We start from the raw sequence: 13,091 nt of genomic DNA, 5'->3' as shown, positions 1-13,091 counted from the left end.
GAAATATTGCATTCTGACGGTGCTTTTTCCAGCAGAATCCTGACTCCGGTGCGCGATTCTCCAATAACCATGAAACATGCAAAATAGATGAAATAACATAAGTATCATCTCTAAATATGAAAAGATATCAATGAATAACAGTAAATTATGATATAAAATAGTGATGCAAAATAGACGTATCAGGAAGCACGAGCAGCGTTCCCGCTCAGTACAAGTGAAGGCTAGCAATAGACTGGGAAGCGACAATCAAGAGAGCAATAACTGTCATAATCATGCTTGCGACAAAATAAATTAGCAGAGGCATAAAAGTGATACAAGAACTCTGAGGCAAAGTAAATCATCGAGGCTTAATTGACTTTTGTTCAGTCATATGCATGCGTGAGCATGTGCCAAGTCGATTTAAGTGAATTATTCAAAGGAGGATACCACAATGTCATATCTATCTATGAATAAAACAATACAAGCAAATATTTATGACATGCTACTCATATTAATAAATTGGAGCTAAACATGAGAGATCATGAACTACTAGACTTCATTAAATGACATATACCTCACATGAACCAACTAAGCATGCTCACATGGATGAGTATATGTACAAAAATGAAAACAAATAGAGTTCATACCAGCCTCTCACCACAATCAGATCGTCGAATATCGTCATTATTGCCTTTTCACTTGTGTAGCTTGGATAATATGAAATGAAAACCACGCTCCAGCCACCGAAGACCATTGAACTCATAATGAAATTTACAAAACCAAAGAAGAACAGCAAATATTTTTGGTGTTTTTGTGTTTGGAAACAAGAACAAAAGGAAACAAGCAAACAAAGCAAAATATTTTTGGGTTTTCTTATAGCAAACTAGCAATAGCAAATAAAGCGAAACAAATGGAAGAAACCAAAATAAACAAATGGTGAAAGGAAACAACAGAAATATTTTTGGTCTTTTTGTGTTTTAGGAAAGAAACAAAGAAAAAACAAGAAAATGAAAACTAAAAGAAACACTGAAAAACAAGATGGCAGAAATCTGCCAAAACTTGACAGCAGTACAGTAATCGATTTTTACAAAAATCTTCCATTGCTGAGCCTGAAAAGTGTTCAACTAATGAAAGTTAGATAACAACCTGGGGAACATGCACAAAAATTGGCAGCTCAAAATAACGTTCTGGCTGTGCGCACGAATTTTTCTAGTAACAGTCCAGAATCTGTTTTCAGGCAGCACTTCCCCAAATATCATCTCCCGCTCATTAGAAAACCACTCAAAGAAACTAAACAAGTATGTACAAGTATCCAGCAACCATAATATGCAAAGAATGAGTGATGCCGGTATACCTCCCCCAAGCTTAGGCTTTTGGCCTAAGTGGAGATCAACCCCATGGTGCCCATGAAGAAGCACCCTCGTAGTACGAAGATGGATCATATTCCGGGTATGTGCTAGAAGAAGCACCCGGATACGTGACGGTGTAGTCGTAGGAGGGCTCGGCGTCCTCGGAGTCATGCTGCTGGTGGAAGTTGTGTATTTTCAGCTTCTCATCCACCTCCTCCTTAGAGCGCGACCATGGTTTCCTGTTGATACTGAACAAATCTGGTTGGGGCAAAGGGACTTCCCTCTCTTCCCCGTCAGCAAACAACACTCTATAGACAATATTATCTAACCTAGAGTCAGCTGTAACAAATTGATGACTCTTCATAGCAGCAATATCGAGCCTCATAGGAGCTATTTTTACATCACTAGGGTCAAGAGGAAGCTCTAAATATGCTAAAACGCGCGAAGCAATAATTCCTCCAAATATGGGCCCCTTGTTAGACAAGCGGCGAGCAACAAGAGCACCAAGATGATAAGGTGTTTCCCGGTGAGTGCAGCAATTAAGAAACCAAGGTGATAGCTAGATATGTTGCTAGTGTTCTCCCTACCAAGAATGCTAGTGCCAATGTAATAAGAAAAATACTTAATGGCGGGGAGTTGAATGTTTCTTATCTTGCCACGCTGAATGGTGCGACAATCATCATTGGTGATCCCTCGATAGAGCTCCAACAATTCCCTTGGGTTGTCCTAGATCTTCCTTGCTGTACCTACAGGGACAATACCCAATGTAGCACAAAAATTTTCCAACTTCATAGTAATAGGTTTACCATAGATCTTTGAATGAAACTGTCGGGTTAAAGTGCCTATTGTTGAACTTGAAGCTCTCCACAAAGATTTTAGTGAGCGTGTAGTATTGCTCACTCTCATCTCCCACATAGGTGGTCAAACTTGCCCTACCGACGAGGGTAAAGAAATCATCCAACAACCCTGCATTACTCAAAAAGTCATAGCATGGAAAGGATGCAGCGTTGGGGACTCCATTGTCCTCCTCGGGTGTGAAGCTTGGTGCGATGAGATCCTCATTGTAGGATGGCCTGCATCGAGTGGATGACCTAGAGGGCCTCCCCGTGCTTGTTGTCTCCCCTTGGAACACTTCTCCAAAGTTAAAGTTGTCCATCCCCCTTTTCTGAATTTTTTCAACAAACACTATAAAACTTGATTTGGTGACATATAATTGAGGGAAACTACCATAGGAACTTGCTAGAGTACTAATCATGCATCAAAACTAGTTTCTACCACTTAGAACAAGCATGCAAGCTCACTAAACATGTTACCTACAGCAGTAAAATATGCAAGATATACTCCACCAAACAAAATTCTACTTGGATAATCGAAGGAGTCACATACCAAAGAGCAAATGTGCCAAATCTCAGACAGAAATCTGGGCTGAGCAAAGAGATCGAGAAATCTGGAGTTCTTGAGCAAAAACACGAGTGAGAGGAAGATGGTGTCGATTTTTTCGGGAGAGAGAAGAGTGTGGGAGGAAGAGATGCTAAAGTGGGGTAAAGGGGGGCCCACACACCAGGGTGGCGCGCCCCCTTGCTGGTCGCGCCAGCCTGTGGGGTTCCACCCTGGGGTGCCCCACTGGTCATCCCCAGGTGCTCCCGGGTGCCTCGTCGAAAAATAGGACCAACGGTATAATTTTTGTGAATTTTTGAAAACTTTGAAAAATGCACATTTCTGGGTATTAAGTTTATTATTACTGGCCAGGAAAAATTTTGAAATCTCTAATTAACTAAGGAACTTTGCAATTAAAAGTGCTACAGCAAGTAGAGCAAGTGGAGGAAGAAAGAGATGTTGTTTACCTCCTCTATGCATATAAAAAGTATTTGTTAACAAGGTTGATCAAGTCTTGCCACCAAATAAATTTTACATAGCATAAGAAGAAATAAACCTCAAATCAATCATGTTACCTTGTAATCTATTTTTACGAAAATCTTCCGCTGCTCAACTCGAAAAGTGCTCAACTAATGAAAGTTAGATAATAACCTGGGGAACATGCAAAAAAATCGGCTTCGCAAAATAACGTTCTGGCAGTTTTTGGGAATTTTTTTGGTATCAGTCCAGAATCTGTTTTCAAACAGCACTTCCCCAAATATCATCTCCCTCTTATTAGAAACCACCTTAAGAAGCTAAACAAGTATGTACAAGTATCCGACAATTGTAATATGCAATGAATGAGTGATGCCGGTATACCTCCTCCCAAGCTTAGGCTTTTGGCCTAAGTGGAGATCAACCCCAGCGAGGGTCAGGGTTCCACGCCGGTGGATCGTACATGGTGTGGTCGTAATAAGGTCCCTGTGCAGAAGAAAAGGGTGAAGGCTCCACATGCCCAAAATGTTGATGTGAAGAGCTCGCTGCATCGGATGACAAGTCGAGGTGTTCCTCGGCCTCCTCCGTGCCGTCCCCTGCATGATGGCCATCCCCCTCTATGTATGCATCTAGTTCATCTTCCGTGACCGACCAATTTTTCCTGGAATCAAGGTTAAACAAAGCAGGTGCAGGCAATCCTACTAGCCTTTCAGTTTTTTTAGTTGTTCTCCAATTTTTCTTGTAAAATGTTATCTCATAAGACAGGTTACTCAAATTAGACCAATCAGAAACAAAGTCATGTTTTATCATGGAAACAATATCAAGTTTCTCTATGGAGAGCTGAACATCGAGAGGGTGAGGTTCTACACCATGCATAGCTAGCAAACGAGAGGCGATGAGACCTCCACAAATTCTTCCTTTATCACGGTTAGTAGCAAGTCTAAAGGCTATCAAAGCACCCAATTATAAGTCTTATCACATTGCAATGCAGCAGCTAGGAAAGCCAAATCCTGGATAGATAACTTATTTGCATTCTTTCTAGCAAGAACGCACTTGGTGATGAAGTAAGCAAAGTAGCGAATAGCTGGGAGTTGAATGCTACGAATTTTACCACTCTCATCTGAGAAGCTTCTCCCTTGACAGATCATCTTGTATAGACTCAAGAGCTCCTGCGGCAGTCCCCTAATCTTCTCGCATACTCCCCATTGTGGCACTCTAATAGCTGCACAAAAATCATCAAAGGGCAAATCGATAGTTTTATTATAAATTTTATATCGAACCATGGGGTTAGGTTGGGACCAATGGAATTCAAAATCCTGCACCACCGACATGGTTAGTTTTGCATATTGGTAAGGTTCACCAACAACAAAACTTTCCAACCCTGCATTGGAAATCAGATTTTGAACATCTTGCAAGATTCCTGCACTCCTCATAAAATCAGTGCATGGGTAGTAGGAGGGGTATACTCCCTCTTCGCGGTGAACTCTCATAACTTCTTGCACCTCCAATTCTTGTTGGTTGAGTTGGTGCCTATTCCACTCCATTTTCTGAAATTTTTCAACAAAAATTATAAAAATTGATTTGGAGACATATAAATGAGGGAAACTACTATAGGAACTTGGTAGAGTACTAAACATGCACCCTCTCCGTCTATTGCTAACCCTAAAGGTAATGAGACAGCGCAGCATTGATAATGGCGCCGACAAAAAGGCATGCCGCTGGCACAAGTGACAGTTGGCCCCCTTCCCTTGTAAATTTTTCTTTGTGTTAGTTTACATTCACAGTCTTATACTCCGCCCTTCTTCTTATTTTTCTTTAGTTCTTCTTAACTTCCCATTGTAGTATTATACTCCGCCCTTCTTTTAATATGTATTTGACTTCAGGTGGCAGCAATTGAGTTGATCACATGGTAGAAATTAAGTCCCTCACATCACATGGTAGGAATTGAGTAGATCGATGGCAGGATCATATTACAAGCATGTGCAGTAAGCTGTACTTCATGGCGGATTATATTCAGAATACATATTTATTTATTTATTTATGGCATTGCATATTCACGTACAACTATACAAGTACTCCGAGATGTGAGCAAGGCGGTGATTACATTGTACCTCTTGAATATGTGATAGTTTCACCTATAAAAGCGTTGCCACGTGGGCGAGGAGTTGAGAAGAATAGGCAACGCGCGAATGGTTCTCTCCAAATGTAAACTAGATAATGGAACTGGAGCTGCGTATATATATTACCATCCATGGAATTCTGAGGTATTGGAAATCAAATAATCTCACTGCCAATACATGGATGCAAAACGATGTGGCCATGCTCAGACCGCGGGTACGGAGTATATATAGGCAAGCGTGGGTCATACATCGTCGAAAAGTTTTATCGCCTCTACTTTAATCCAATAAAGTTCAACCGTATGGAAAGCTTTCACTAAATAGTCTTATCTTTCTTTGTAACATGAGGGCGAGTTGTAAGCATAAAACCACCATATTTCAGTCTAAATGTCCATTTCTATACCTCTTTACGTTTCAAAAGCACTAGTAGAAACAAGGGCTTTGGTTTTTTGTCCCAAAGAGCTTTTGCACTGAATTTGGCACGAACCGGTGCTAAAGGGGGTCATTAGCACCGGTTCGTGCGGTCCAGCCGTTCGAGGGACCTTTAGCACCGGTTCGTGTTACGAACCGGTGCAAATGAGCTATCTTTTGCACCGGTTTGTAACACGAACCGGTGCTAAAGGGTTCCGGTTCGTAACATGAACCGGTGCAAAAGGTTTTTCTGCTCCCCACGCACTTCCCCCCCCCCCCCTCCTCCCTAGTGGATCGTCTTTTTAACACTGTAAAACAGAAAATAAAATGATAGAAAATTCAAAAAATAAAATCTTTTGAGATTTCTGTATGTTACGCAACCTACTATTAGGGAAAATTAACAAATTTGAATTTCATTTTTTTTGCAATAAAAGTTTGAAAAATGGTAAAACCGCATTAATTTTTGCATACGACGTCGGAAAAAAGCGTATAATATATCAAAATGATCGTGGGAAAAAGTTACATCCGAATTCACCACGGTTTACCCGGTTAGCCAATTTTTAGATTCTCAAAATTCCAAATTAAAATATGAAAGCAGGAAGATTTTAGTTTTTTCTAGAAATTTAGGATTTTATATATTTTTTATTTTTTATTTTTCAAAATTAAAATTAATAATTGCATCCTGCATAAAGATTACTATTAATTTTACCAAATTATCAGTTTTGAAAATTTTCAGGTTTTAGGTTTTGCAAAAAAATGAAAATAATTATAAACAATTATAAATAATACAAATTATAAAGTTAATGTTTATTTATTTATTCAAGATTATTATTATATCATTACTTTTGTTTATTAAAAGAATTATTTGAAATTCGAGAAATAAAGAAATATGACATCGACCGATATGTTAATAGGATTGATATGATACTACTATCACATAAATGCGCGCGAAGCACTTGGATGCGGGATGGAAAGGAACTTGGAAGTTAAGCGTGCTACCACTAGAGTAGTGGGAGGATGGGTGACCGAGCGGGAAGTCTAAGCACGAGTAAGTAATTAGACTAGAGATAAGGGTAGTTAGAGACTAAACTTGTGAAATAACTAAAATATTTGAAATTCGGAAAAAAAAAAAAAAAAGAGGGAGTGAAAAATAATTCAAAATTTTTTTACGGTAGCGGGGTTCTACCGCGAACCGGTGCTAAAGGTCCTCTCGCTCGGGCGCCCGACAGCCGCCACGTGTTGCCCCCTTTAGCACCGGTTCGTAACTAAATCGGTGCAAAAGGGGGGGCCTTTTGCATCGGATTGTTTGCACCGGTTCACAATACGGTGCATGTAGCCCTAATGAACCGGTGCAAAAGGGCCATTTTCCACTAGTGCGGTAAGCCAATCCATATTTTAAAAAGGGTCTGGCTACACAGTGCGCGGTGACTCGTTAGTCGTACAGGGTGCCCCCCTGTCGGAACCAGAAAGTTTCCCAAAATAGAATGCGGGCCCAACCCTTGACAGCGACATGTAACAGAAAGGGAAAGATGCCTTCCCTGGTACGGGGTCCACCTGATTTGACAGCTGTTTGTGCGTTGTCCAAATATATTTGTAACGAAAGGGAGAGAAACCCTACCTGCTCCCTCCCATCCTTTTCTCCATCCCCTACCCCTTCTTCCTCCAGCCGCCATTGCAAACCAGAAACCTCCAGAAACCTCCATGGATGGGAAGAAAACTTGAAGGGAAAAGTACATGCAAGAAATTCGAAACAAAACACAAACAGAAAAGCTAGAAGGCAACGAAGATCCACCACCAGGGGCAGTGCAAGAACATCCTGATAAGGTCAGCAAAGTTACATGCAAGTTTTTTGGTTCTTACACCTCCAGATCTGTTCATATCATGTATAAAATCCAAGGAAAACAGACAAAAGTGCATGGAATCCAGGTTGCCTAGACACTTCCCCTTAAGATATACTACATGTATGACCATGTCCACATGAAAACCTTCCAGGACAGCAAACTCCAGAAAGTATGACCATGTCAACATCAAACAGTCTGTTGCAAAATGGAACCTTTTCCTTGCATTGGAACCTCTAGTAGTAGAACAGGATGTACAAGAACTTTGCCAGAGGACTTCTTCCATTGCTTCTCCCAGGGCAGCAGGAATTGTTGTCATGCTGAAACTTGATAACTACATAGAAAATAATAGAGAAAGTTGTTAGTTGATTTTTTATTTGTTGCTTGTAGTAATATGTATGAAAACTTGAGCTGACATGGCATGTAATATGTATGAAAAAAATTAAACTGAAATCTGAATCTGTATGAAAAACTGAGCAGTAAACTGCAGTAAAACTGAACTTGAACTGACATGGCATGTAATGTTTGCAGGGCAATTAGATGGCTTTCTGGTTTCCTAATGCTGGTATTGACCTAAATAATCCAGTACAAGAAGAAGAGCATTATCAGCAACAATCTGAGGAGCATGCAAATAGGGGTGAGCAAGTTAGAGGCAATAACCATGTTTCTGGGAACACTGCAGGTGCATCTACAGACTCAGGGATGGCTGACACAGGGGATACTATTTCAACAGATGATTCAGGTGGAGAAGATGAAGTTCAGTCGACACCTAGCCTAACTCCAGTTGAAAAGCCATATCCAGATATGATGTTCGATAGTTGGGAACAAGCAAAAATGTGTTACAACAGATATGCAAAGCATGTAGGTTTTTCAATAAAGTCTAGCACATCAAGAAACTCTACTGTTGACCTGCAGAAGGACAAATGTCTGTTTGTATGTAACAAAAGTGGCAAAAATAAATACATTAACAAGAACGAAGTACCACCAGTGCGCCAGCGAAACCGTACCATAACAAAGAAGACTGACTGCAAAGCGCGTCTTCGACTTAAGAGGAGGGGTCAGAAATGGCATGTAATAATGTTCATTGAGGAGCACAAACATCCATGTCTAAATCTCGTTGAAAAGATTCTTGCGTTCACATAAAGGGATTCCAAAAGAAGAAAGGGAGTTTGTCAAGCTACTACACCAGGTTAATCTTTCTGTTGGAAGGGTGATGTCAATAATGGCAGAACTATACGGCAAGCTATCAAATGTTCCTTACGAAAGAAAGGATATAAGTAACTACATGGCAACAATTGATACAACGGCACAAACACGGAACGATATGTCGAAGTTGCTTTCCCACTTTGCTAAGATAAAAAAGGAAGATCCAGATTTCTTTGTTAAGATAGATGTTGATCACGATGATCGGGTTAGAAGGATTTTTTGGGCTGATGGACCAGTGACGGCAGCATACAAGACCTACAGTGATTGCCTATCGTTTGATGCAACTTATATGACCAACTGTTATAAAATGCCTTCCGCTCCTTTCATAGGAATCAACAGGTATTGCCAATCTATTCAGCTTGGTTGTGGATTCCTACGTAATGAGCAAGAAGCAGATTATATTTGGCTATTTGAGGCTTTTCTTGAAGCTATGGATGGTGTCCAACCAGTTAACATCATAACTGATCAGGATGGTGCGATGAGAAGTGCCATTCTGTCTATATTTCCGGATTCATGTCATCGAAATTGTAGATGGCACATCATGCAAAATGCCCAGCCAGTGTTAGGTAATGAAATGTCAAAAAATGAACCTCTACAATTAGAGTTGAATGATACCATTGATCACAGCATGACACCTGATGAGTTTGAAAATAGGTGGGCAGAGATGGTATTGAAGTACAATGTCAGTGACAATAAACATTTGCAAGATCTTTATGACATCAGAGCATCTTTTGTGCCTGCATACTTCAAGAACAGATTTTTCCCATTCCTACAAACTACATCGTGCAGCGAGGGCTTTAATGCGGTGCTAAAAAGGTATGTCAGCCCGCACAACAGTCTGTTCCACTTTTTTGAGCAGTACATGAAGCTTCAGGAGAGCATTGATGTGGCAGTAGATTCAAATGAATTCAAGGATGAGGACAAGATCCTAAGGATGTGGGGAGAATGGCCTCTAGAAGAACACGCCTTTAATGTGTACACGATGCCTATATACTTGCGTTTCCGGGCTGAGATTCGCAAAGTAACATCTTATAATGTAAACCTTTTAGATGGGCAACAGTTCAATGTTGTGCCAGTTACAGGCTATGTTTATGGATATGGGAAAAGAAGCTACAGAGTGGAAGCAAACTTGAGTGAAGGCATTTACAATTGTGAGTGTGAAAAAATCAAAAGGGATGGTATATTGTGATGTCATGTGTTGAGAGTAATGGCTCAATTAGGTGATGTTCAAGAAATTCCAGACCACTACATCATACCTAGATGGACAATGCCCCCAGATGATATTGTGCCAGAGAAGGTGGAGTTGCCTCATGTTCCAGTTGACAAAAAGTTGACGAATAAAGAACGCAAACTTCTGCGGTACGAAACATTTTGTAACAACTGGACAGATTATGCAAAAATAGCGGCTGAATCAGAAAAAGCTACAGCTTTAGCTGATAAGTACATGCGTGAGTTGGGTAAAGAATTGTCTGCAATGAAAATTAGTGCAGCCTCCAAGAGAAATGAAAAGAGAAAACAAACTAAAAAGCAAGGGGAGTCGTCGGGTGTTGAAAATGTAGGTGACGATGGCCAAGGGAGCAACACCCAGTACCAACATGTAAGGGATCCTATTATGACTACCACTAGGGCGTCCTGAAGAAAAACGGAAGAAGTCAGGGCTGCATCTGAAGGCTTCAAAACCTGTCAAATGCAAAGCTTGTGGTTCTGCACAACACAGTACTGCTGAATGCCCATCAAAGATCAGTACTGTTACGGAACCAAAAGAGATCAACTTCTTCCGGGATATGATATAGTTGGTGCAAGTTTCCTATGTAATAGAAAATAATGCGTCTTGTAATTTAGTACATTTAATTTTGTTTATGTGAGACTTGGTGGCAAATGTATGGTTTGCATTCTGCTTGGAAAATAGATTGTGAGACCTACTATTTAAGTGGTTTCATTTAAATAAAACTATTACATAGGTGAAACTATGAGATGCGGACTTATACATGTTTTACACCCCCTAGCAGAGAAAGAGGTTTTTGTGCATGTATGTTCTTGAGAACTTAATACACAATGAGATTCAAGGATGTATATATTTCAATTAAAAAAATACATCTGCCATACTTGTTGAAAACAGAAAAAGAATTGTGAAGTTTCTTACATGTAGGTGAATTTAGAACATAAGTTCTGCCCATGGTGCAATGTTTTCGCTCCATTCAAGCCACTTTAGGGTGTACTGCTTCCTGATGATAGGCATCTCCAATGGGTTGATTGCAGCAAGCATTTTCCTACCATTCCATAGCTCAATGAACTTGAGCATGAAGTACCCGCAATCATACCTAGGCACATCATACAAAAAAGTGAATTTAGGATGTATAAGTGGATGGGATGATGAATATGCTAAAAGGATGTATATACTGACAATTTTTTACATCCAAAATAAAAAGTAAACATGCAGCAGAACAATGCTTAGTTTGTGTATTACAAATGTACAAAGATGCAATAGGATGTATAAATCACCATTTTTATACATGTAATCATCACCACATCCATACGAGGATGAACATGCAGCAAACACATGAACACTATGGTCGGGAGGTGTAGTAGCTTCACATTCTTAAAGTGAATTTAGGATGTAAGTAGTTGTGATAGTGAAACATTGCTAAAACAAAAAAATAAAGAAAATGACGGCCAGTGAGTTGAACTTACGTTGTCTTCTGCATTGGAGTATCGATGTGCACTGTAGGCCATTTGTCAATTTTAATCTTGGACTCAATGTAGTTTTCAGCCCACATGTACTTTATTGAACCAATAATAGCCCTATAATATTTCTGTAATCCACGGTTACCTTTAGCCCTAATTGAATCGAACACCTCAAACCTTTCAGCCTTCAGATTCAACACGATTAGTAATGACCATTGAACAGTTTTATATCAGGGGTGAGGTCTTGCAAAACTGGAAACATGACCTGCATACATCAAGTAGAAAGTACATATAGTAAGTGCGGGGAGAAGGGAAAATGTGTTATGAAATAGAATTAAAATGGAGAAGAATGTTACATTCTAACCTGCTCTTTATGATCCAAACGATTTTCATCTGTACATTTGAATATTTTCTTAACACTTCTATCATGAATGCACATGACACCCCTGAGCTTAGTCTTCAGTAATTCAATGTTACATGCAAAAAAAGTAATGAGAAGAACACACAGAAAGTAAGAAAACCAAAAATGGTTCTATAATGTGGAGAAAAATAAATGTAAAAAGGAAATGTAAAATGTTGTTTGGAAACTCACCGCTACCCATAATGGCATCACGTGCTTCTTATTGGCAGCCATGTCGGGAGCAAGTACTCGAAGTGCAATTTCACATGTGGAGTTGCTCAACAAAGCTCCTGGCCTAACAGAATCGGCAAGATCTCTCAGATGGATGTAGAAACTACCATTGTCGATGATGTGGTTTTTGTTAAGGTCATCTTTGGTCTCACCACCATAGGCACAGACTCTATTGTAGACCTCATTTGTATACTTTGTTGCAATCTCCTTCTTGCTACACTCCACATATGGTGACTTCTGGTTTTGGGCAGGCTTAACAATCCTCTTCTTATGTGCTTGAGGGATGGGTGTGGAGCTATTTGGTCCCACGGATTCAACAAGCACATGCTCGGCAGCGGACTTGGCTACTGCATTTGGTGTCCTGACTGGCATTTCAACATTTGCGTAAATCTTGTCTAGAGAGTCACCACTGTCCTCATTGCTTGAAATAATAACCAGTTCTTGAGATTCTTTGAGTGCTCCCTCTGTTTCAACTGCAGATGCACCTTCATTTCCTTGGGTTTCGAATCCCAGATCAAAAGAGGGGCAATCCTCAATTAGCTCTCGTTGTTTCCTCTCTGAGTTTGTTTTCGAGGTGCCAAACTGGTGGTCCAAATTCCTACTCATGCTATTGTGCAGATCAACTTGAGGTTCCGCGGGCATCCCCGCATGTACAACATTTGCCTTTGCTTGAGCTGTAGCAAATCTTGTTAATCTCCTTGGACTATCGGCCACTATCTTTGCAACAACATTTCTTTGTCTCCTATTCTTGGGACTAAATTCTGAACTGACATGCGCAATCATAGGAGACATTGACCTAGTCAGTGGCCTCCTACCCCCTGTTGGAGTGCATTCTTCTTCTGGAGGTGTACCAACAATAGTAGCTGCAGCTCCATCAAGCTTGTGTTTCTCATCATCTTGATTTCCTATGATGTCAGTAGGTACTGTTGTCAACGATGAAGGTGGAAATGATTCCCCCTTATCTGATGAATGGCCTTCTGCTTTAGAACTAGACACCGAACCATAAATCTGTAGCTTCTTCAGT

The sequence above is a fragment of the Lolium rigidum genome, chromosome 5 (genome assembly GCF_022539505.1).
Source record: "Lolium rigidum isolate FL_2022 chromosome 5, APGP_CSIRO_Lrig_0.1, whole genome shotgun sequence".
Taxonomy (NCBI): domain Eukaryota; kingdom Viridiplantae; phylum Streptophyta; class Magnoliopsida; order Poales; family Poaceae; genus Lolium; species Lolium rigidum.
The sequence above is the reverse complement of the archived record's forward strand: the minus strand, read 5'-3'. Positions refer to the sequence as shown.